The sequence below is a fragment of the Corylus avellana genome, chromosome 10, assembly GCF_965113065.1.
Source record: "Corylus avellana chromosome 10, dhCorAvel1.hap1.2, whole genome shotgun sequence".
NCBI classification, from domain to species: domain Eukaryota; kingdom Viridiplantae; phylum Streptophyta; class Magnoliopsida; order Fagales; family Betulaceae; genus Corylus; species Corylus avellana.
In genome coordinates this window covers 10,235,558-10,262,380 of record NC_142499.1, presented here as the reverse complement: position 1 = coordinate 10,262,380, position 26,823 = coordinate 10,235,558, and the positions used below count along the sequence as shown (strand labels likewise).

The window sequence follows — 26,823 nt, the reverse complement described above, 5'->3', positions numbered from 1 at the left end:
GTATTCGAGGTACCCCAGCCTCCCAATCAACTCAAGAGTTGAATAATAATAATATTTGCTTACTTCTTATTGAGCATATATGTGTTTATATAAGCAATTACATAAGAAATTAGACTTGAATTGGGAAACCCAATTCCTAGACGTACTAGGATTATAAATCCTTTATTAATCCTATTGGGAATCTTGGTTTATGAGCAAAGAATCCTAATCCTACTAGGAATCTTGCTTTATAAGCAAAGAATCCTAATCCTACGGAGATATTTAAACATCTCTTATCTAATAAGAATCCTAAGTCTTCTTTATGGCTCTTCAAGGTCAACTTTCCTGATGACCCCACTACTCAGCAAATCCATCACTATTTTTTCAATTTCATTCTTCTGATAGTGTAGGTAACAATATGGACGAACATTTACCGGGCCCCCTCCCTTGGTTAGTGGGATGCAGTGGTCATGTGGGCGTGTAGGAGGCAATCCATGAGGCTCGTCAAATAACTCCTGAAAACTGTGGAGGATCTATTGTAAATCTGGATCTTGCACCTTTCCATGTTTCTGTTCTACCCTCAGTTCGATAGCAAATATCTGGAGAAGTATTCCACCTTGGCGTTTCTTTATGTGTTTGGTCATTGCAAACCCTTCTATTAACTGATTGGTAGGTGCGGCCAGTCCTGTAAGCGTTAACTCGCTACCCATCCATTGGAAACTCATCATAAGTTTAGAGAAGTCCCAAAGAATTGGGCCGAGGGTCCTTAACCATTGGGCGCCTAAAACTGAATCATACCCACCCAATGATAGAAGATAAAATTTCAGTAAAAAGGGGGTGCCATTGAGCCAAACTTGGACGTTGCTACACCTACCTTGGCTTATCAATTTCTCTCCATTAGCCACCAAAACTTCAAAACCAGTATTCTTGTCCGGATGCAACCCCAATTGACTTGCCACGTCCTCACTCAAGAAATTATGAGTGCTGCCCGAGTCTACTAGCATGATGATTCGGTTTTTTTGGATGACGCCTTTAATTGTCATAGTTTGGGGTTTCAGTATTCCAGCAATTGCTTGAAGTGAGATCTCTGGTACGTCTTCTTCCTCCCCATAGTTTGGCTCTCCATCTTCAAGTCTTCCTATCTCCTCTTCCTCATACACACCTTCAATGAGGAACAACTTTTACAGCGGTGCCTGGGAGAAAACTTCTCGTCACAGTTGAAGCAAAGTCCCCTTTGTCTTCTCTCCTTGAGCTCGGCTGGGTTGAGCCTTTTGATGAATGGCGACCGATTCCGAGAGAGATTGGTGGAGGGTAAGGGTGGCAGTTGTTGCACAGATGTTGTGGGTCTTCTTATTTCTGAAAAACCCGTGGTCCTCCTATGAGAATTTTGACGTGCCTCAAAAAGTCTAGCTAACCCCACTGCTACTGTTAAGGTGTTGGGACATGAAGCTTGAACCTCAGATCTAATGTCGTCACACAACCCGCTGATAAATCCTCCAATCTGCTGGGATATTGTCAACCGTCCAGCCCTACTAAGAAGTTTTTCATATTGCCCTTGGTACTCAAGAACAGTCCCCGTTTGCCGTAGCTTGGTTAGATCACCAAAGAAATCTTCAAACTGTGTTGGCCCATAACGAGCGTGTAAGCCTTCTTTCATAGCATTCCAGGTTGGTTCTTCCTCAATATTCTTAAATAGTTGATACCATAATTGAGCTTCACCCTCAAGATGATAGGCTGCCAGTGGTAATTTTTCATCCTCCGACGTATTTTGGAGATCGAAAAATTGTTCCGCTCTACGTATCCAACTAGTGGCGTCATCCGATCCGTCATACTGCAGGAAATTCAATTTGGCAAGCTTTCGGGCGACAAACCCTGATTCTGTACGACTTCCATAAGTCTTAAGCCCTTTATTTTTAGAACTCCCTTCTCCCGAATTGGAATTCTGACTTTGCATGTGCAGAGCCGCTACCACCATCTCCTCCATGCATTTAATGAGGCGCTCCTCCATGCCGCTGAACACACTAATATCCTTCTCTATGCGATCTATTCTTGGGTCCGTCATGTCGCAACCTGGCTCTGATACCAAATTGTTATGGGCTTGTATTTGAGATTGTGCAAGACGCGTTTTGGGAACGTGTAATGGGTTTATGGATAGGGAAGGCAGCAGGGTGTGCACTGCTGAACTTACCTATGATGAATGATAATTAGGAATTCGAGGTACCCCAGCCTCCCAATCAACTCAAGAGTTGAATAATAATAATATTTGCTTACTTCTTATTGAGCATATATGTGTTTATATAAGCAATTACATAAGAAATTAGACTTGAATTGGTAAACCCAATTCCTAGACGTACTAGGATTATAAATCCTTTATTAATCCTACTGGGAATCTTGCTTTATGAGCAAAGAATCCTAATCCTACTAGGAATCTTGCTTTATGAGCAAAGAATCCTAAACCTACGGAGATAGTTAAACATCTCTTATCTAATAAGACTCCTAAGTCTTCTTTATGGCTCTTCAAGGTCAACTTTGCCCTTCAAGTCTTCCTCCTTCGCATCATCGTTTCCCACTCGTTTTAGTAAACGGCTACTGCCCATAACATTCGACTTCACACTTGCAATCCATTAAACTACAATATATTCGTGCACTTGCGAGTTAAATAAATTTGCACAATAAGTTTTTGGCGCCGTTGCCGGGGAATTGTTCAATTTTTTAAACTAATTTATGTTTAAATTAGTTTTATTCTTCTACTATTTATAATTAGGATTTTATTTTTCTGCAGTTTGTTTTGTTTTATTCGTGTTACTAATAAAACAAGAAAAAAATATTTTTCTTGTTGTTTTTTGTTTTGTTTTGGCTTGTTTTACAGTTCTGTCGTAGCACCTTCTGCACAAACCTGCTAGTGCGATCGATCGAAACCCTACAGCAAAGGCAGCAACTGTAGCAGTTCCATAGATTTTTGCCAAAAATTTATTTTGGTCATTTTTGTGAGTTTTTAAATTTCAGTTTTATTTTTTTAGTTAGTTAGTCCTTTTTTGATTTAAAAGCAAAAAATCAAAATGGTTAATGTTTTATGTGGGATATTTGCATGCTAAAAAGTGAGGGGAAAGCATGAATTTTCATTTTAATGATTTTAATGTCTCTCATAGTTATAGGACACCAGCTCTTACTAGCTACCCTCAAAATTCTTACCCACACAAACCATGTTCATATTGTTTCAATCCTTATCATGAAGAAAACAATTGTCCAGATCTGCGAGCTGAGCTCAACGACTTATGGGACAAATTAAACCAAATCAGAGCAGCTAGATCTAACTTTTCATATGAACAAATGAATACTAGTTTCTCTAGCCCGAGGTTTGATTCAAATTTCAATTGTTATAACCCGGACTGGAGCAATCAATCGGATTTCTCAGGATCAGCTCAGGCTATAGGAACTTATGCTCACCAATTTGATGAATTGCACCATTCAAAATATCCGCAATTCGATCATCAAGCTCAACCTCCTGTTTATCAGTCTACCACTCAAGTGCCACAGCCTACACCACAGTCATCCCTGGAAGGCATGATGAAAGTATTCATGCAATCAATGGATAAGAACATACAAGATATGAAGAATACTACCATGAGAAATTCCCAAGATATACAAGAGCTACAAGGTTTCACCAATCAAGCCGTACAGGAGATGAAGAACCAACATGGCTAACAACAGAGACATACAAGAACTTAAGCAGGCCATGACCAAGATAGAAGAAGAGCTTCAAAGTCAGCTGATGGCTGAAAGGCACCGTTGTGCAAATATCTACCTAAATTAGTAGGTAAATAATTGTACATTTTATCTGCAAGTGCACAAGGTCAACATAGTAGTATATGGTGCAAGTACAGGATCATTCCTACGAGGATTGCTGAATTTTTGTTTAAAAATAAATTCCTTAAGTAAAACAAAGATTGATTGTCTAAGTGATGATAATAAAAGGTAGGGCTTTGATATCCACCACTAATTATATTTAGCTAATATAACAATATGCCAATGCTTTGATCATGTTATGCATATCTAATGTTTGTCAACCTAAGGGCATGGCGTATACTCCTTAGGCTATAGATTTCCCTAACCAACGAGTTAAGCATGGCGTATACTCTAACTCTTTTCTTTTTTAAGGGATTTAGCATGATGTATACTAAGTTGTTCCTTAGGAAAGCATATATTCTATGGAAATCGACAAACACATGAGGCCTAGGGCATGGCATATACTCCTGGTTCCCCATGTTGATTAACCCAAGAATCGCGGTGTGGATTCTTCTGTGACTTCTATTAAACCCAGGACTCAGCCATCCAAATTGATTTAACTAACTAGTCCATACAACATGCATATGTTGATCAGGCACATACATATGAGGAATTCATGCAATTAGGCATTAATCAAGTTAAATAGCAGAACAAGATCATTACAAGGGTGCCAATATTGAAATATTAACTAAACTTAACTAGGACTTCAATCAAGCCCTACTAATTAGATTAGCTACACATAAAATTGATGTTAAACATCATCATAAAGAAAAGAAAAGAAAGGGAAAGAATAAACCCGAGACTCGAACTTGAAGAGCTCATATTCTTCTCCTTACCAAGTATATCTATTCTAGAGGCTTAAGGGTCTATTTATAGGCTTTAGAACTCCTTGACAAAGTAGTAAACCTAGGGATTTCGTAGGGTTTCAAAACCTATTACAATTGGGAGTTAGAAAACCCTAATATGGAAAGAAAGACATTCTGGCCGCCACTTGATGTGTCTCATGCGCACGGGTGCGATCGATCGCAACCCGTGTGTGCTCCATCGCAGGTCTGCGATCGATCCTTCTTCTGTCATACAATCGATCGCTCCTGGCCTGATTTGTGTTTGATCTTCTCGGGTACTACGCTCAATTGTAGGTACCCTGTGATCGATCGCAGTGTCAAAGAGCTCCCATTTTTCTCATCTTCTCTCTTTTGAGCCCAAATCATCTAGATTTACTTTCTTTTCTTCCAAAAGCCTACAAAAGTATGAAAAACAAAAAAAATGAATTAAAATGACCTAATTAACCAAAACCAAAGGATTAAAACATGCAAGTTAAGGGCTGAAAATATGAATATTTTAGCACTTATCAGGCACTACATGATTGATGAGGATGATTTCGAAAATTCTTATTATGAGCATGCCCAAGTCACCATCACACTTGAGAGTGAGGAAATTGTGGATAACAAAGAGGAGGAAGAGAAAGAAGAGCAAGTTGAGCACCCTGAGCAAGTTGAGCACCATGAGAACAGTGAGCCCCCAACAAATCCTGATCTGCCCAGTGACATGGAAGTGAATACTGAAGCTCATGCCTGCATCACTGTCCCTCTTGAGACACATCAAGAGCCCAAAGCTTCATCTCCTGAATGTCTCAAAGAGCCATCTTATGTCAAGATACTCAAGGACTTGTGCACACAAGCACACAAATCTAGGAACCACTTTCCGAAGAAGATCCTTCGAAGCAAGCAATTTTACATAAGATGGTGAAATATCCTTCTAGAGGGGTATGAAGTTTTGAAGGAGGAGTGGAAGAGATTGGTTGGACATCCGCATGATAAGGGGAAGCGCTGTAAACTTTTCTCCTCCAGTTTAATTTTTTCACTTCACTCCACAAATTCTTTCTTTCCTTTGTCATTACATGTTATTTTTATTTGTTTTTGTTTCTAACAGCAATTAATCTTTTGATGTTTGTTTCTATGAAAAAAAAATATTGCTGTTAGTTTTTGTTGACAGGTGTTTTGGTGTTTAAGTTTGGGGGACGCCCTGGCCTTGTTCACACTCACATTTCCTTACTTCTGGTAATGTATTTCTATACTACACATTGAGGGCAATGTGTAATTCAAGTTTGGGGGTATGGAAAAACACTTTGTCTGATTATTTTTGTTCTTTTTTGTTTATTTTTATTTGTCTTTTTACATTTAATTTTTTTTTTTTTGAACAAAAAAAATTGTGCTATGTTGTTGTCAAGTTTGAGTTAAACTGTAACTGTGATTTACATTTCATTAGCTTGCTTAAAGCGTTGAACACATCATTATGTCATTTGAAGTCTGAGTCCTTTGACTTATTTTTGGGTAAAAGAGATTTCACTTGTTTTGAGATAAATTTTTATGGCACATTAGAATGTTTTCTGTGAGGTATGATGTTTGAGCTTAAGCTTGTTCTCTTTGAGATTTGTTGAATGACCTATTGATGAATTGCCATTGGCTTGCAAGATATAAAAAAAGAAAAAGAAAGATTGTGTTGATTTTTCCGCTGAGTAACCGAACCTCTTGCCTCATTAAGCATTGAGTGTTCACGTCAAAAGGTGTGAAGTTCAGTGTTGATTTATGATATGGCTAATCTGACTTCGTAGCCTTTTTGACTTAAGTTAATAAGCACTTAGGAATGTTCTACATCTAGTGCCATAAAGCCACCTAGCTTGGGAGTCATTGGCCTAAACACTTGTTAGATGGGTCAATTAGAAAGCTTAAGGGATTTAGACATTGTAGAGCCTGTTTAAAAAATAAAAAATAAAATGAAAAATAAAAGAAGAAAAAAAACAAAAAAAAAAATGCATATCTTGCCTTGGTTGTTTCATTTGATAGAGATTTTTACAAATTTTATGGAACTTGTCTTGAGTTTAAGCTGAAAGCTTCATGATTATATGATAATTACACTTTGCACATTTTAGAACATATCAGGTCTTAATTGTCCATTTATGAGTGATTTGATTCTGGATTTCCTTTTGATTGTAATAATGGTGTTTGTCTTTTTAAGCTTCTTCATGAATAAGAATCATGGTTTGTGTGAAATTTCTTTCTTGTTAAAAACATAGTGCACAATGTTTGTAGGTATCATTTCTGTTAAGCCCTCACGAGACTTCACTCATCCACTAGGGATGCCTAGGCGTTTAAAAGGCTTATTGCATATACTAAATGCAATCGTCTCTCCCACGAAAGAGGATTTATGTTTCTTGTTTTCATTTTATTTTTTGTTTTGTTTTGCTAAGGGACTAGCAAAATGAAAGTTTGGGGGTGTTTGATAAGTGCCAAATGTTGCATATTTGGACCCCTTTATTTACATTAGTTAATCCTTTAGCTGTGTCGTTATTTAATATTTTATGTTAGTTTTGTGTTTTTAGTATTTTGTAGGTCATTAAAGAAAAACTACAGCTTTAAAGGAAAAAATGCAAAGTCTGGAAGAAAGCATACTTTGAGAAGACCTAGATGATGTGGTTAAGTTTAACCAAATCTAAGAAAAAGGTTAAATCAGATTAAATTTGATAAAAGATCAGATTGGATAAGATTTCGAATCGGATTCAAATTCAGATTATGTACATATCTCAGTATTTTGACCATAACTTTCCGCTCAAATATCGGATTGAAGTGATTCAAGCGGCATTGAAAAGCTAATGCAAAATTAATTGGATTTCCCTTGTGATTTGTTCTACGGATACATTTGGTTTTTCAATTAAGATTGGATATCTTTTGTGATTTACAGATACATCTGATGATTTAATTGATATTGGATTCCTTTTGTGATTTGTGCAATGAATGGATACATGGGATGGTTTTGATTAACTGTTGAAGCATAGTAAAACATATCTAAGATTTTAATTGTGAGAACTTCAGATTAATATTGATAAACATGTAAGTATGTTGTTATGATTCGATGAGTGTGAATTTCCAAACCTTAGTCTTTTATTTCTTAGTTTACTTTAATTAGTTTATGTTTGTCTTTTAATTTTTTAAAACCAAAATTAAAACCCTTTTGAAACTAGGTTAGGGTAAAATTAGTTTACATTTAAATTGTTCTTTCAAGAATACAATTATATGTGGGTTCGACCTCGCACTTGCAATCCATTAAACTACAATCGATTCGTACACTTGCGAGTTAAATAAATTTACAAAACAGCTGTTTGGCGGCGGATCAAAATAGCCTTGCGGTACTATACCAATTTGTGTCAATGTGGGTCCCAGGGATGGCATATGAGGAGATTCGTCCAAGTCGCGAGGAGTAGGCTCATATCGATACCCTAGTTGGATAAGGCCTATCGGAGGGGATGGGTCTGGGAAATCCGGGCCTAGATCAATCGAAGAGCAGGGAATGTCGAAAACATAATCGTCTCTCGCATGTGTATGCCCTTCCACATACTATGGAAGTATCGGTCGATACCCTGATTGCTACCTCAGAAGCATAGCAGCTTCCTACGACTCACTGTCAGTAAGGGCATGATGCGATCTTGACCCAGAAGATTGTGTCCTCCGCCCTTTTGTCTTCCCCCGAGTACTCATATCAATCTGTGAAATACTGCACACACCTAATTAGTTATGTGTATAGTGTAAGAAATATTCACAGCTTATATGAAGAAAAATTAATAATCAATGTACAAATATATAATGATGACTGCCAGATATTGCATATTTGGACCCCTTAATTTGCATTTGCTAAGCCTTTAGCTTTATTATTTTATGATGTTTTGGTTAGTTTTGGTATTTTAGTGATTTGCAGGTCGTTAAGAGGAAAATACGGCTTTAAGGTGATATTTACAACTCATTCCATTAATTCTGGGGCTTAAGACACTTCATGAAGCATTGGCAGTAAATTGGAATCAAGCGATGATTTATACTCAACAAGTCCCACTAAAAAGGTCATATCTAAAGTTGTATACCTCGGATTGAGGCGATCTTGATGTCATTGGAAAGCTAACTCAAAGATCTACAAAATCATGTTTCACGAGAGTAGGCTAATTCCGATTGGAAGTGCGCTCGATCGCACGTTTAGTGCGATCGAGCGCACTCGCGCCCTGCGCAGCAGAAAACATGTTGCCCGAGTGCGATCGAGCGCACTCGGCCAACCTAGTAGCGCTAAAACCCTAAAATTAGCTTATAATTATCAATTTTTTCATTGTAAACGTACGGAGACGCGACAGGGGTGCCGTTCTTGGTCGTTTTTCGTGTTTTCTGGTTTTTTGGAGCTTTGAACTCCAATTCTTTTGTAAGTATTTGATTTTTAATGAAGTTAATTAGTTTCTATATGATTCCATTTGTCATGAGAGGCTAATTCTTCAACTAAGGTTGAAGATGAAGCCTCACCATTGATTAGTTTTATGTTTTTATGTTTTGTTTGTACAATTCCGACCTTAATGTAATGTATGTTCGTTTCAATTCAATTATGTGACAAAATTGTGTTTGATTGTGCCGAAGTTAGATATTCATTGTGTTTCATCCGACAGATACTCTGCATCTTTTGATTTACTTTAGATATTCATTGTCTTTTGTCCAAAGCATGGATACATTGGATCTTTTGAACTAAATTGGATATGCATTGTTACTTGTAAAATGGATGGATTCATTGAATCTTTCAATAGGAGCAATAGAACATGCATAGGTTTTAATTGTTTGTCAGATGTATGAACAAACACATGAGAATGTATGCTTTAATTTGGTAAGGTGGATTCTGAAAACCTTAGTGCCCTTTTTATCTTCTAATTATTTCATTTTATTTCAGTTTTTGTTTTCAATTTCAAATGCACGACAAACTTCGGAACTAGGTTAAAATATGATTAGTTTCGATAAGAATTAAATTTCACAAACACAATTCCCTATGGATCAACCTCGCACTTGCATAAGTTGTACTGCACACGACTCGTACACTTGCGAGTACAATTAAATTTGTAAATCATATAACAACAAACCAATCAATGTACAATATTTAATTCATATAGAATGACATACGCTTCGATTGGTGTGAAGCCGGGTCAGACGTATTGGGTCAAACGTATTGTTTAAAATGAGTGGCTCACTCTCGTGATAGTTGGCATGATCATTATGAGGCACTTGACCTTGACCAATGTCGTATACGTTTCTAGGTTTAGTCCTCACAGCACAAACCCAATCTAGATTCCTTTCATCTTTGACGTAAAAAATTTGTTCCACTTGGGAAACTAGTACATACCGCTCATCACTAATCAGCTCTCCCCTATGGACAAGGTTTTTGAAGTTGACAAGCGTTAGGCTATACTCGTCCACCTTGTATCCCCTGTCCCTTGTGTTGTCCGCCCAATCACACTCGAACATGACGTACTTCGTCCTATCGTAATACTCCACCTCAAGTATTTGAGTTACCTTCTCATAGTATGTTTCGCCATCAACAGTTGGTACGCACATGCCACTATTCTAAGACCTCTTTCCCACATCATGTGCGACAGTGCGAAAGAACTTGCCATTAACCATATATCTGTTATATTGAACTGCTGAGACCATCAGCCCTCTACAATGAATTACTAGTTTGTCACCCATATCCTTCCTGTGTCAATCGTCCGAACAATCGACCTACGAGTCATATACAATGATGAAGTGTAATTAGTGCGGTGAGAAAATATTTTGAAATTTACAAGGTGTGCATGACATTAGTCTTACGTAGTCACAGTACCAATCACAAAATTGTTCAAAATGTTTGGTTTCTAACTAATCATCCGTCGTTCACCCCCTGTTTGCAGTTTGCCTTATCGAATCCTTGTGCATCCTACATTTTAAAATAAAATCAATTAATTATAATTCACAACTAACGGTGTTGCATGCTATGAACATGCATATCTTGATTACACAATACTTACGTCCACAATTGGAGGAACTCATCTGAGTTAAACATAACGTAATGGTGAATCTGTGTCAACGTGAGTCAGTCGAGGACGATTTGGGTTGCCGCCCCTTTAGATCCATCTGGGTTTCGTTGCGGCCTATTGTGAAATGTCGGTGCATTTTCCAAATACATTGAACAGAATGTCACCAACTCGGTTGCTATGTAGCCCTCTGCAAATGCAGCCCTCAGGAGCCGCTTTATTGCGCATAGTAGATTTGAACCCCCAGAGGCTCCTATATATCAAAACTAGTCAATCATTACATTTAATAATTGTTTTTAAACAAATAAAGGGCAACAAAATTTTAATTTTAATTTTTTACGCGAAATTTTACCTCTCTGCTGAATACATCCACCTATACTGTACCAGTCCACCGAGTCGGCATTCACGGACAAGATGCATGACAACGTGAACCATGATGGTGCAAAAACTGGGGGGGAATATATGTTCTATCTTGCACAGTGTGATATAGATGTCAGCCTCAAGTCGAGTTATATCCTTTTGTGTCAACGCCGTTGAACATATGCCCCTGAAGAATGCAGACATCTCAACCAGAGGTCTAACCATGTTACCGGGCAATGATCCAAGCAATGCAATTGGGAGAAGTTGTTGCATCAATACGTGATTTTCATGACTCTACAAACCCGATATCATTTGGTCTTTAAGTTTTACACATCGGGAAATGTTCGAGGCATATCCGTCTGGCACCCTTATATTTCGAAGCACTTTTAGAAAACTAGTTTTATCCTCCTTTGACATCGTGTGGCAATCATAAGGCATATAGATTCTCCCATCATCACCAGTGAAAGGATGAAGTGTATGTTTCAAACCCATTTCTTGCAAGTCTTTACGGGTTTGAAGGTTGTCCTTCGTTTTCCCTTTAATGTCGAGTATTGTGCCAATTATATTGTCCATCACATTTTTCTTTATGTGCATGACATCAAGGTTGTACTGCAATAAATTATCCTTCCAGTACGGCAACCGAAAGAAAATACTTTTCTTCTTCCACAATACATTATCAATCCTCTTCCTCTTTGCATGTGAATTATCAATGTTAACTGACTTACCGACGCTCTCATTCCTAAATACCATCCCTTCTAACTGTTTTAGGATTTCATCTCCGTCTGACACATCGGGGGCACATTCTAGTTCTTGGTTACCGTCAAATGTCCTTTTATTCCGCCTCCACGGATGATCCATGGGCAAGTATCGGCTATGCCCCATAAAGCAAAATTTATTTCTGTGTTTTAACCATCTAAACCTTGTTGAATGCATACAGCAAGGGCATGTCTTTTCACCCCTTGTAGGCCACCTAGACAAGTCCATGTATGCCAGGAAGTCATTAATTGTCCACATTAGCTGCGCTCGGAGCATGAAATTCTTTTTCAGGAAGACATTAAATGTTCGTACCCCAACATTCCATAGTTGCTGCAATTCCTCAATTAAGGGTTGCATGTAGACATTTATATCAATTCCAGGTGAACTTGGACCTGGAATAATTAAGGATAATATGAAATACGCTTGTTTCATGCACATTCAAGGTAGTAGGTTGTACGGTACAAGCATTACAGGCCAAGTATTGTGGGATGTGCTCATGTTCCCAAAAGGATTAAATCCATCTGAGGTTAGGCCAAGTCTTACGTTTCTACTGTCCGCTAAAAACTCCGGATATAAATTGTCGAATGGCTTCTATACTTCGCTGTCAACTAGATGCCTCAACACGCCGTCATTAGTGCAGCCTTCTGCATGACACCTCATATAGGGCATAGTATGCTCTGACATAAAAAGCCTCTCTAGTCGTGGTATGATGGGAAACCACTGCAAAACTTTGACCGGACGTCTCTTACTCGACGATATAGGGTGGCCATCCTCGTCCAAATGAATTTCATCGTTCCACTTAGATTTTTCACATTTAACACATGAATCTAAGTCCTTATTGCTCTTCTAGAACAACATACAATCATTGCAACAAGCCGGAATCTTCTCATACCTGAGGCCCATGCCCCTTAGAAACCGTTTGGCCTCATATGTATTAACTGGCAAAGCTCTATCATCTGTAGGCAGCAACTAATTGATAAATTCTAGGAAACACGAGAATATTGTGTTACTAACTCCACCCACACACTTCAAATTGTACAGATGTACAGTAGCACTCAACTTGCTATGTTTGGTCTTATCATGAAGCGGTTTGTTTGCCTTTTTAAGCAATTCCTCGTACTTTCGTACTTCACCTCCATCGCCTTTGTCATGCACAATGTGTTCTTCCTCTCCATGCACCTCAACCTGTGGCCCAATGTTGTCATCTCCGACTTCATGCATGCCAAATGCATCATGCAACATGGTGTGCATATTTCCACCCTGTTCAGTGCTTGCACCTGCAGCTGTGGCCGGACGTGCTGAATTCGAGCCTTCAACGGGAGCTCGAACAAGCCTCTCGCCATGATAAATCCAGTCTTTGTATTGGGGCTACATTCATTTCCCTCCTATCAAGTGGTTATATACCAAACCTGGGGGGTATCTCCTGTTACAGCGACACATCTTACAGGGGCACATAATAAGTTTGTTTGGAGTGTTACAGTTCCAAACTGGGAAGTCCACAAACGATCTACATCCATCTCTGTATTCCTTCGTACTCATAGACTTATTTATCCAACTCTTGTCCATATTGTTACTACGTACATTAGAAACATAAATATATAAGAATTACCCTAAACTTAAACATAAATGCATTAATATGGCCCATGGGGACTCTAAAAATGAATAAGTAAAACTAGGTTCATTACTTTTTTTGTTATTCTTTTTTTTTTTTCTTAATATTTACATAAAGTAAATTTGCAAGTAACCCAAGCACAAACTTGAAGCCCAAAACTTAAATGCATTTGGTACGAGGACCCTAAATAAGTTAAATCTATGTATGTTGTGGTCAGTTTTTGTAAATGCATTTGTTATGTATATATTCGGACCCTAAATAAAATAAATATAGGTTAGTCATTTGTTTTTTGTTTGTGTCCTATAGGTTTATTATAACCCTAAACATAATCTACATTTTATATTTTCCTATTTTATATCGTCTTTGTTACGAGGATCCTAAATAAAATAACTCTAGGTTAATTGTTTTTTTTTTTTCAAGACATTTTTTCATTATCCTCATCTATTTTATGTAATTTACGAAATCTAAATTTCCAAACCTTAAACCACATTATAATACAAAATTAAAAGCATTTGTCATGAGTACCGTACATAAAAAAAATCTATGTTCGTTGTACCCTAAACCAAATTATATAAAAACAAATTGAAAAACATAATTTGTTACGAGGACCCTAAATAAAATAAATCTAAGTTATATTTTTGTGGCAATTTTTTAAAAAAATACAGTTACATAATTTGAACTTTATATGGGGACCCTAAATAAAATTCATCTAGCTAGCTAGCTAGGTTTGTTTTTGTTTTTGTTTTTTTTTTGTTTTTTTTGTTTTTTTTTTTTTTTTTGCATTCTCTATTTTTTTATTATTTTTTTAATCATTTATATAATAGGTTTGTAAAACCTACACAAAATAAAAAATAAAAAATAAATCTAGCTAATTTCAAACTAATTACCTAAAAATCTAAATATAAATATTTTTCATGCATGCTCATATTGAACAATCCTACATTCCTATGTACGTACCTATCATACAAACATGGAACCCTAAAAATCATATATTTCAAATAAATTAATAAGTTAATTAGCTAACAAAAAAATTTGATCATATATACACTACAGAGAAGCCCAATCAATATATACACTAACATATATATATACCTGATCGATGATGAGGCAGGAGAGGGCCGAAAAATGTGTGAGAGGCCTGAGATAGAGAGATTGTGAGTTGCCAGCCGGAGCTAAGTTCGTCGATGGAAAGAGAAGACGGTGGCTGGCTAAGGAAGAAGAAATGAGCTGGGTCTCGTCGGATCAGCTACAAGATTGGAGCTGAGTTCGCCGAAGGTGAGAGAAGAAGGTGGATATGTGAGAACAAGAGAGAAAAATTTCGATTGGAGAGCACCGGAGTGTACTGCGCGCGCGCGGGAGAAGAAAAGAGAAAGAGTGGGAAAAAAAGAGTAAGGAGAGGAAGAAGAAGGGCCGAGGATGTGCACCTTCCCGAGGCCGAGTAGTAACGTGCCACATAAGACACATTACTGCTTTTGTAACATGGCACGTTACTAATATAATAATGTGCCATAGTGGCATGTTACTATATTATATAGGTGAAAATTGACATATATATAATGCATATTTAAATTAATGCTTAATATAAAAAATAATATAATGCTTAATTTTTCTCAGACCTTTCTTTGCCAAAAATAGAAAAGAAAATGACTAAATTTGACTTTTAAAAATTAAATTTGACTTTTAAAAAATAAGAAAATTATACAAGAGAAATTTTCTTATTATAGCTCATTATAAATTTTATAAGATGAGTGAAAATTAGTTTTAAACATGCATTGTTCAAATTAAATTGATGATACATTGTTCAATGTGCAAAACATAAATGGTAAAGAACTTAAAATATGACAATATAGTAAGAAAAAAACTATCATATATACTTTATAATTATAAAGTATGATAGTATTGAATTGTTTATTTATTTCATTAGTTTATATAAACTTTAGTAATTTTTTTCACACTTTATATTTTAGTCTTGCCTCATATGTGAACCAAAATCCTGACTTCGCGTATTTGTTAAAAATAAGATGCACTTAGTAAAACCTAATAGTTAAGCTGACTTCATATCTAAGTAATTGTTAGCTTTTCCTAGAACCAATTTTAGAGTTATAATTAACTCTCAAGTTAAGTTATAACCAAGTAGAGTTAATTAGTTAATTAACCCCCAAGTTAAGTTACATATCTATTTGTAGGATTGACTAATTAAAATTGCCAATGCTCTATATTTATACTTAATTCCTTGCTAATCAACATATATGGTTTGCTTAGTGAAAACGCAGTTAAGCATTTAGTAAAATCGTGATTTGATATTTAAAATCTAGCTTTTTAAAAAATGCTTCTCATTAGGTGGTGATTTGAAAATATTAATTTTGTAATGTTTCAAACTGTAAACTTTTCTGTTTATTTTTAAATTTTAATTTTTTTGATCTTTGTAAATAGCTAAAATAGCTGCATGCATTCTCAAATTTATTTACTGAAACAATTTTTTCATCATCAAATTTCTGAAACAATTTATTTTTAAATTTTTAAAAATTTTTTAACAATTTTGGTAACGTGTTAAATTGACACATTATAAAAATTTTCATGTGTCAACCTGACATGTGAAAAAATTATAACGTGTCAACTTGACACGTCACAATATGGTAACGTGTCAAGATGACACGTTACTTTTTAATAACGTGTCAATTGCACACATTACCAAAAGGTGTTGTGTCAATTTAACACGTCATCTTATGGTAACGTGGCAGTTTTAGCACGTTACCAAATGGTGACATGTGAAAAATGACACGTTATTAAGAATTGTACTAACGTGTCGGCAACTAACACGTCATAATATGGTGACGTGGCAATAACTAGTGAACAGTTGTCACGTCACTAAAAGCTCATTTTTTTGTAGTGAAAGTCCATTCTAAATACTCTGAGAAATCAAAATAATAAATATTTGCATGAATGTTTAACGATTATATGTAGACTTTATCTGCCAAATTAAATAGAGAAATGCTAGAATCTAATAAAAACTCTACATTTTGCCCATAGAAGTCCAAATGGCAAGATGCCACATCATATTTTTAGTGGAGGGTAAAAACAAAACAAAAAGAAGATGATGTAGCATCTTGCCATATGAATTTTTATAGGCAAAATATGGAGTTTTTATTAGATTCTATCATATCTCAATTAAATATTAGGCTGCTCGGTCATCAATCCGAGTAGCTGAGTGTGATATGAAGTTTCTCATATTATCTACTCAAATTGCTACCATTCGAGTAAATAATTGTTATAGATCACAATCCAAGGAACAAAAAATAAAGGGTTAAATGCAATTTCTATACATGTGGTTAGGGCCAAAATCAAACAGACTCCTCGGTTTCAAAAAAGTGTCGCTAGTAATATCTGTCATTAACTAAAAACCCTATTTGGTACTTTTGTCAAGGTTTTGTCCATTTTTTTAACGGAAATACATGTTACCTCACTTAAAATCATGACACACGTCATTTGTGCTACATATTATTGCCAAATCAGAATGTCCTATGATGTGACCGTGTATCATGTATGGTACCTATGTTTTTTGTGACACGTGGGATAAAAAAATAATAATAAATTAACAAAACTAAATTTTACACAAACTGAAACAAAAAACAAGATTAAATCACTAAATTTATCTTTCCTAATCCATCAGATTTGTCTCAACAACTTGTGTTTTTGAAGTGCAAGACGGAAGACGAATTATAGTACGAGAAATATCCAAGGCCATTATTACACAAAGGATTGCTTTGCTTCTATACTTTCTTTCATAATTTTGTGAGAAAAGAAAAAAAGAAATGAAATGGATTGAGTGGACAAACATTGTTTGATCAATTTCTTTTTTGACCAGACTGATGGAGTTATATCATCGATCAGGACAGATCTAGATCTTGGAGGCTTTGGTAGTACTTAACGGACTCCAAAAGTTCGTTGGCGAGCTGCATCGACTGGAGCTCAAGGCTGATGAGGAGGTTCTCCTTACCGTTCCAGCACGACACGACCTAGAGCTTGCAGATTGAGGTGATGGACATGTAGGTAATGTCTAGGACTTGAGCTTGCAGATTGAGGGGGTCACTACAAAAAAAAAAAAAAAAAAAAAAACAATAGTGACATGTAAACAATAGGGTATTTTTGAAATCGTAAAACGGTGACGTGTGAACAGTAAAACGAGGGCTATCGTTTAAATAGTACCGCATCACCATTTGGTATTTATTGTTCACACGTCACTAATTAATGGCATGTGAAATCACTAATGACGCTCATCGGTGAGTTGCATCGACTGGAGCTCAAGGCTGATGAGGCGGTTCTCCTTATTGTGCCAGCATGACACGCCCTAGAGCTTGCAGATTGAGGCGATGGACGTGTAGGTAATGTCCAGGAGTTGAGCTTGCAGATTGAGGGGGTCACTAAAAAAAAAAAAAAAAAAATTAGTAACATGTAAACAATAGGGTATTTTTGAAATCATTAAACGGTGACGTATGAACAGTAAAATGAGGGATGTCGTTTAAATAGTATACCACATCACCATTTGGTATTTATTGTTCACACATCACTAATTAATGGCGTGTGAACAGTAAACACAGTTTATACGCCATTAATTTCAGATTTCAAAAAATTTTTATCCATTTTTAATGACATGTGGACAATAAACACTGTTCACACATCACTAATTTTGATTTTTGAATTTAAAAATAGTACCTTTTTCTCGCATAACAATTTTATTCACTCTCAGGCCTATCTCTCTCTTATTCTCCCTCTCTCTCTCTCTATTTCTCACGCTCAGTCCGTCTCCCTCCCTCTCTCTGGTTCTGCTCTTCTCCCTCTCGCCCTCTCACCCCCTCGCACTCACTCTCTGCCTCTCTAGTTTCTCTAACTCTCACGACTGATTGAGAGACGAGTAGAAGACAAGAGAGAAATAATAAAAAGAAGGAGAGGCGTGCAGATGAGCATGGGAAAAGGAAGAGAAAAGGAAAGAGCTAGGGGAGCATGTTGGCGTGAATAGAGAAAAGAAAGGAGAAATAAGGCTGTCGGCAGAGAAAATAAGTGAAAGGAAACAAATAAAGAGAAAATTAAGAAGGACCGAATTACATGGTAAACATGTCTACCAACACTGCCAAGCGCGGGTGAGAAAAGAAGAAGGAGGAGGAGGAGGAGAAGATTGAAGATCTGGAGAGAAAAAATGAACAAATAAATTAATAAATAAATGAAAAAATATATATATTTTCCCAAAAAAAAAAAATTAAAGACCTTTTTACTGTACACACGTTACCAATTGGTGACATGTGAACAGTACACTACAAGAATTGATTTTGTTTTTTACTAGGGGTTTTTGACGTGTCAATGGTATTGACACGTCAAAAACCTCTTTTGACGCGTTGTTTTTGACGTTTGTCGACCGTTAAAAGGGTAGGTGTCAAAAAACTGGGGTTTTTGACGTGGCTACAGTGACACGTCAAAAAAAATTTGACGTGTCGAAAATGGCACGTCAAAAAATTTTTTTCTGATGTGTCATTGTGACACGTCAAAAAATTTTTACACGTCAAAAACCTTTTTGACGTGTCAAAAATGGCACGTCAAAAACCTTTTTGACGTGTCAATATGACACGTCAAAAATCTTTTTGACGTGTCATTGTGACACGTCAGAAACATTTTTGACGTGTCATTTTGACACGTCAAAAAATTGCACGTGTGATTTTTGACGTGCCAAACAGTTTGACACGTCAAAAATGTTTTTTTTTTTTTTTTTAATAATTCATAATACAAAAATGCCTGATATTCAAATATTCCTGATTTTCCTGATATTTCAAATATTCATGATATTCCCCAATCTATAATCCATAATACACATAATCTATAATCCATAATCCAACAATAATATATATCCCCAAATATATTCAATATCCAATATCCAATATCCAAATATATCCAACATCCAACAACCAATATATATCCAATATCCAACATCCTACATCCAATATCCAACAACCAATATATATCAAACATCCAATATATATCCAATATCCAACATCCAATATATATCCAACATATATATCATTAAACTAAATCCAATATATATATCCAACACAACTTCATTAAACAAAATTCAATATCCAATCCATAATTCACAATCCAATCCAATCCAATCCACATACATAATACAATCCACCTACATAATCTACAATCCAATCTATAATACACATCCATAATACACATCCACCTACATAATCCACAATCCAATACATAATACACATTCATAATACAATCCACCTACATAATCCATAATCCACAATCCATCTACATATATAATCTACTATCCATAATCCAATCCATAATCAATTTCCAAGTAAATATATATCCAACACAACTTCATTAAACAAGATAATATATCCAAGATTATATATCCAATATATATATCCGACACAACACAACTTCATTGGACAAAATTCAATTTCCAATATATATATCCAACACAACTTCATTAAACCAAATTCTATTTCCAATATATATATATACAACACAACTTAATTAAACAAAGTTCTATTTCCAATATATATATCCAACACAACACAACTTCATTAAACAAAATTCAATATCCAATATATATATCCAAGACAACACAATTTCATTAAACAAAATTCTATATCCAATATATATATCCAACACAACACAACTTCATTAATAATATGTATCCAATATCCAACAAACAAAATTTCAACACACATACTACATTTCAACACAACACATAACAAAACATATATATAAATCAAAAAAACGTTCTAACACAAGGCAAAACAAATATACAATAAAACATTTCTGGAGTATCTACTAGAAATTAGTTTCAATTAGTCTCAACAAGCATATAGTGAGATCTAACTATATACAAAACATGGCAACAATAATATGTATGTAGAACTTAACAAAAAGTGATGACCAGCCCTATGGCGCTCTACTCAACACAATCATCCTCCAACTCCTAATTTGCATTACCTGCGAATGAATTGTGAACCAATAATAATCAATACAAAAATTAAAAATTATTCTATAATATGATGCAAATATACGTAAGTTTTAAAATTGACCACTGTAACTAGGGGTTTGTAACAGTTATTCTAACAGTGAACAATTGTTAGAAAACAAATTAAAACATAGAATTACCTCTCGGGGGCGCAGACCCAGACGTCGACCCGAACATTGCCTCAAGCTGGCGAAAACGAGCCTCAAACATTTCATCTTTCTCTGCTATCTGGGCTTTTTGTACTTCAATCTGCCTCGCCATCTCATCCATTGCACTTTTTTGTGCTGCCCACTCATCTTCAAGTTCTCTGATTCTATCTGTCATCTGTGAGAACGAGGAGCTCCAAGAATTTTGAGACCGTGTCTGGGACGGTGTATAGTATGAATGTATGCTGCCCCGCACCGGCAGCACATTCGGGCCCAGCTGGCGGACCCTACCAGCATACTCCGACTTATTTTCATGCGCTTGAGCATACGCGTCATTAGGTGTCCACCGTACCGTCCCTTCTGTCACGGTATCAGTATTTGCCGGGTCAGTAGGCGCCAATTCCATCATCCTCTCCTGTACATTAAAAAATATGTTAGTATCTCGTATAAGGAACGCTAATCATAAATAATTTATCAAAATATCTATGCTTGAGTACTTACACATCTTTCTCTGACCACGTCATTCGGATAGCCACCTTCCTTGTATGTGTGAGTCTTGATGTAACTTTCCGCTCGAGTTGGAGGAGTGCCCCCCGCGTCTATGGTCTGCATACAAAAAAAAATTAAGACGTGTTTTTTACTTAAAACAACCGATTATATATATATATATATAAGTACCTCTTGATGTGTCACTCTAGCATAGCTCATCGACCCAGTGCAGTGAGGCTCCCTGTTTTTTGCTCGCAATTCTTTCATCTTGGCAGCATACTCCTACATGTATATAAGTCTTAAAATGTCAGGCCTAACCCAATTAGAATTAATGAAACTACAATTAATTCCACTAGCCAATTGCTCATTTTGTCTTCTTAATTTTTCTTTAAAAATTAACTTCTACATATGTCATTCATAAAATGTTTTGAAGCTCGTAATTGCTGAAAACACTCCTGACGTACCTGATTTTTCGGGTCGCACCATCTCGCCAACAAGACATTCAAGTCCACTGGGTCGTATCTCCTAACGGCATCTTCACCCATTCTCGCCTTCACTGAGTCTGGAGTATCACCCGCTTGAATTTTTAATGATTTTTTTACAGAGTGTCTCCAACTCTTCAGCTTTGTGCCCATATCTTTGAAGGCGTCCCTTTTAATCGCCTCAATATTGTACTCAGGCGGCATGTAGAACTGAGTCTGCATATATAAATCAAACAAATTAGGCGTATAATTGCACACTTTAATGTTTAAAATATTGAAATACATCTGCTAAAATATGAGGAAAAATGTAACCATACCATAAGGGTGTCCCATATATCTTCCTTTGCACGAGGATGTACATGCTCCCATTCATCCCGGAGCTTAACATAAGTCCCTGCCCTTATGACGTTCCCGGCCTCCCTTCTGAATTTCATCCCGCTAAATCCTACGGGCTGCCATGCTATATTGTACTCGCAGACAATTTTTTGGCCAAGGGGGACCTCCCACTTCTTGTTCGATGGTGGGATGTCCACCACCTGAAATTGGGTGCTCCCGTCTCCCCTGGTACCTAACACATTAATAATTGCAAAATTTATTTATTTCAAATTTAATGAATTACTACATAAATTTTATACATATTCAAACTGAGTTTTTTAAACATATATACTTACTTATTGTCCGGAGTTGTCGAACGCTCAACACTTCTGGAGGATCTTCGGCCTCCAAGTCACCTGAGCCATCATCCGCATGCTCCCCATAGTATTGTGTCTCGCTATCATCTGGCTGCGATGGCTCACTGTATGGTATACCCGTGTTCAACTCATGGGGAAACATCATCTCTACCTCACCATGTGCACATACACCCAGCTCGCTCATGGTGGGATATGGAGTACCAAGATCATATGGAACCGGCTGAGACCCTTCCCCATGCTCAGGGAGTAATGGTCTATACCCCTGGTCGTCTATCTGTGGGGACCGTCGTCGTCTACCCTTCCCCCGCGTACTCATGTCAACCTGCAAAACACATAATATTATACTCAATTAATTATGTATATAATAGATAAAAAAGTTACCAATATAACCAATCAATGTAGAAAGAAATAACATTAAATACGTCAAAATAAATGTGAACGATATATATTATTAAAGTTTTAAATTTTTTTAAATCACATACGGATCTAAGTCTTGTCGAATGTAGTCAATGTCATCCTGGGGATCCACTTCATTACCGCTGGTCAATAGGAGCGGCTCACACTCGTGGTAGCTGACACTTTCATCATCAGAACCTTCACCTTGTCCAACGTCGTATACGTTCCTAGGTTTAGTTCTTACAACACAAGCCCAATCAGGGTCCCTTTCATCTTGGACGTAAAAGACTTGGTCAACTTGTGACGTTAGCACATACGGCTCATCAGTAATTTCCTGGCCCCGGTGGACAAGGTTTTTGAAGCTGACAAGCAGTATGCCATACTCGTCAACTTTGTACCTCCTGTCCCTCGTGTTATCCGCCCAATCGCACTTGAACAAAACATACCTAGTCCTGTCGAAGTACTCCACCTCAATTATTTCCGTCAACTTCCCATAGTACGTTTCACCATCAACTGTTGGCACGCACACCCCGCTATTCTGGGTCCTTTTTCCAACATCGCATGCAATAGTACGAAACAGCTTTCCATTAATCACATATCTGTTATATCTAGTCGCTGTGGCCTTCGGCCCTCTACAATGCATTACCAGTTTGTGACCTAATTCCTTCCTTTGTCGATCGTCCAATCGATCGACCTGTAAGCACATACGTAAAAATTGACCATAAGAAAGTTTCTTTAGTTGTTATGAATCAATAACTAAATATAATGGATCAGTAACAGTTAAACGTCACGGTAGTCTTACGTAGTCACGGTACCAATCGGAGAATAGCGCATGATGTTGGGTTTCAAACTGATCCTCCGTCGTTCGCCCCCTACTGCATGAACGCCTAAGTGTATCCATGTGCACCCTACAATACAACGTTTCAATTATATTATAATTCACAACTAAGGGTTCAAGGTGATATTGAACTTGTATACACTACTAACACGACTTATGTCCGTAGTTGAAGGAACTCATCCGAGTTAAAAATAATGTATCGGTGAATTTGTGTCAATGTGACACGGTCGAGGATAACTCGTGTTCCCGCCCCCTTTGAACCATCTGGGTTTCTTACAGTCCTATTGTGAAATGTTGGTGCGTGGTCTAGATACCTTGAGCAGAACGCAACCAACTCCGTTGCTATGTAGCCCTCCGCAATGCATCCCTCAGGAGCCGCTTTATTGCGGACATTAGATTTGAACACCCCAAGGCTTCTACATATGATCATAATTCATTCATTATAGTTAGTGACGATTTCATATAAAATAAAAATTCATAAATATGAATATTAGTAAAGCTATTTTACCTCTCAGCCGGATACATCCACCTATATTGTACCGGTCCACCAAGTCGGCATTCACGGACAAGATGCACGACCAAGTGAACCATCACAGTAAAAAAGCTTGGGGGAAAGACCCTTTCCATCTGGCACAAAGTAATATAAATGTCACCCTCTAATCGGTCCATATCATCTCGTGTCAATGACGTTGAACATATGCCCCTGAAGAATGCAGAAATCCCGACAAGTGGTCTTACCACGTTTCCTGGCAATGATCCACGCAATGCAATAGGGAGAAGTTGTTGCATAATTACGTGACTATCATGGCTCTTCAACCCGAATATCGTACAATCACTAAGTCGTACACATCGAGAAATATTAGAGGCATATCCGTCCGGCACCCTTACATTTCGAAGCACTTTCAAAAACTGAGTTTTCTCTTCCTTAGACATCGTGTGACAAGCTGCGGGCATATATGTTTTACCATCCTCGCCTATGTACGGATGAAGTGTATGTCTCAACCCCATTTCTTGCAAGTCTGTGCGGGCTTGGATGTTGTCCTTTGTTTTCTTCGGAATGTCCAGTATTGTACCAAGAATGTTGTCCATCACATTTTTCTCAATGTGCATGACATCAAGATTGTGCCGCAATAGATTATCTTTCCAATACGGCAATCTAAAGAAAACACTTTTCTTCTTCCACAATACGTTGGCAGTATCGCCTTCTCTTTCTGTCGCCCCACTCTTCTTCCGTTTCTTGTCTTTTTTCTTCTTATCCGCCCTTGCCTTACCGGCATTCTCATCTCCATATGCCATATCTTGCAATTGTCTAAGAATTTCATCTCCACTTGGCACATCTGGGGCACATTCAAATTCTTGTTTGCCGTCAAATGTTATTCTATTTCTCCTCCACGGATGATCAATAGGCAAGTATCGCCTGTGCCCCATATAACAAAATTTTCTGCCGTGTTTTAACCGCCTGGACCTCGTCGAGTACATACAGCAGGGACATGCCTTCTCACCCCTGTTAGGCCACCCAGACAAATCTGCGTATGCCGGGAAGTCATTAATTGTCCACATCAACTGGGCTCGTAGCACAAAATTCTTTTTTTTGGACACGTCAAATGTGCGTACACCTACAGTCCACAATTCTTGTAACTCCTCAATTAAGGGTTGTAGGTAGACATCTAGATCCATTCCAGGTGACTTTGGGCCCGGGATTATCAGCGATAGTATGAATGAAGTTTGTTTCATGCACGTCCAAGGAGGCAAGTTGTACGGTACAAGCATTACAGGCCAAGTGCTGTGGGATGTGCTCATGTTTCCGAATGGATTAAATCCATCCGAGGTTAGACCAAGCCTGACGTTCCTGCTGTCCGCCGAGAAGTCTGGATGCAAATTATCAAATGCCCTCCACGCTTCACCATCGGCAGGATGCCTCAATACACCGTCCTTAGTCCGGCCTTCTGCATGCCACCTCATGTAAGGAGCAGTATGCTCTGACATAAACAATCTCTGTAGTCGTGGTATAAGTGGAAACCACCGCAACACCTTCACCGGCCGTTTCTTACTCGATGATATGGGTTGCCCATCCTCATCCAACTGAATGTCATCCTTCCACTTAGATACTCCACAAACAGCACATGTATCCAAATCCTTATTGTTCTTCCAAAATATCATACAATTATTAGGACACGCCGGGATCTTCTCATACCCGAGGCCCATGTCCCTTAGAAACTTTTTTGCCTCATATGTATTAACCGGCAAAGCTTCATCACTAGGAGGCAACAACTGATTGATGAACTCAAGAAAAGATGAAAATATTGTGTTACTAAGTCCGCCAACACACTTTAAGTTGTACAGATGTACAGTAGCGCTAAGCTTGCTATGTTTCGTCCCATCATGAAGTGGCTTCTCTGCCTTCTTAAGCAAGTTACTGTACTTTACTATGTCACTGTCGTCGGCTTCTTCATTCACAGTTTCTTCATTCCTCTGCACCGCAACTTCAGGCTCACAATTGTCTTCCATTACATCGTGCATGCCGAATAAATCACGCAACATTGACCGCATGTTTTCACCCTGTGCTGCGCCTAAACCCTGATCCGTGTTCATGGTAGACGACGAAGAGACTGCAACAGGATCCCGGACAGGCCTCTCCCCGTGATAATACCAGGTTCTGTATGCAATCATTATTCCCTTACCCCCTGTCAAATGGTCAAATACCAAATCCGGCGGGTGGCGCTGCTTATTACGACACACCTTACAGGGGCAGTGAATTTTTCCATCAGGGATTGTACAGTTCCTAACTGCAAAGTCCACGAATGATCTACACCCATCTCTGTATTCCCTTGTACCCCTAGACTTTGTCATCCAACTCTTGTCCATAGCTTTAAATAATGGGACCCCAACTGAATAAAATAAATCTAAATTAGTTACTTAGATGTTCTTTTATTTTTTGTGGTTCTTTAACTACATCGTTTCAATTTTTTTACTTTCACTCTTAATAAACAAACACATAAATTGACTTTTAATTATAACATCTACATAATCTTAATATGCAAAACCTAAGTAAATTACATATGGGCACCCTAAATAAACTACATATAGCTAGTTAGGTTAAATGTTGGTTTTCTTTTTTTTCGTTTACTAAACCATTCACATACGAATCGATAGAAATAGATATGTCGTTGTTAATCAAAACCTACACAAAATATGGGTCTACATCCAAATGCAAAAATTTTTTCATCTTATAATTTCAAACTACCAAGGTACGTAATTGTACATGCATGCATGCAAATACATTAAACAGTATTCTCACCATATACAAACCAAACATGTCAAAGTATTCAAATATATTACAAAACATATATCTTAAACAAATAAATTACTTACTTAACCTATAAAATTAATTT

The 26,823-nt window shown here is 37.2% G+C and overlaps 1 pseudogene; it reads right to left on the bottom strand.

Annotated features, from left to right (window-relative positions):
- Nucleotides 1-21,698: 21,698 nt before the first annotated feature.
- LOC148583338 (uncharacterized) lies at nucleotides 21,699-25,939 on the bottom strand (annotated as a pseudogene).
- Nucleotides 25,940-26,823: the final 884 nt, after the last annotated feature.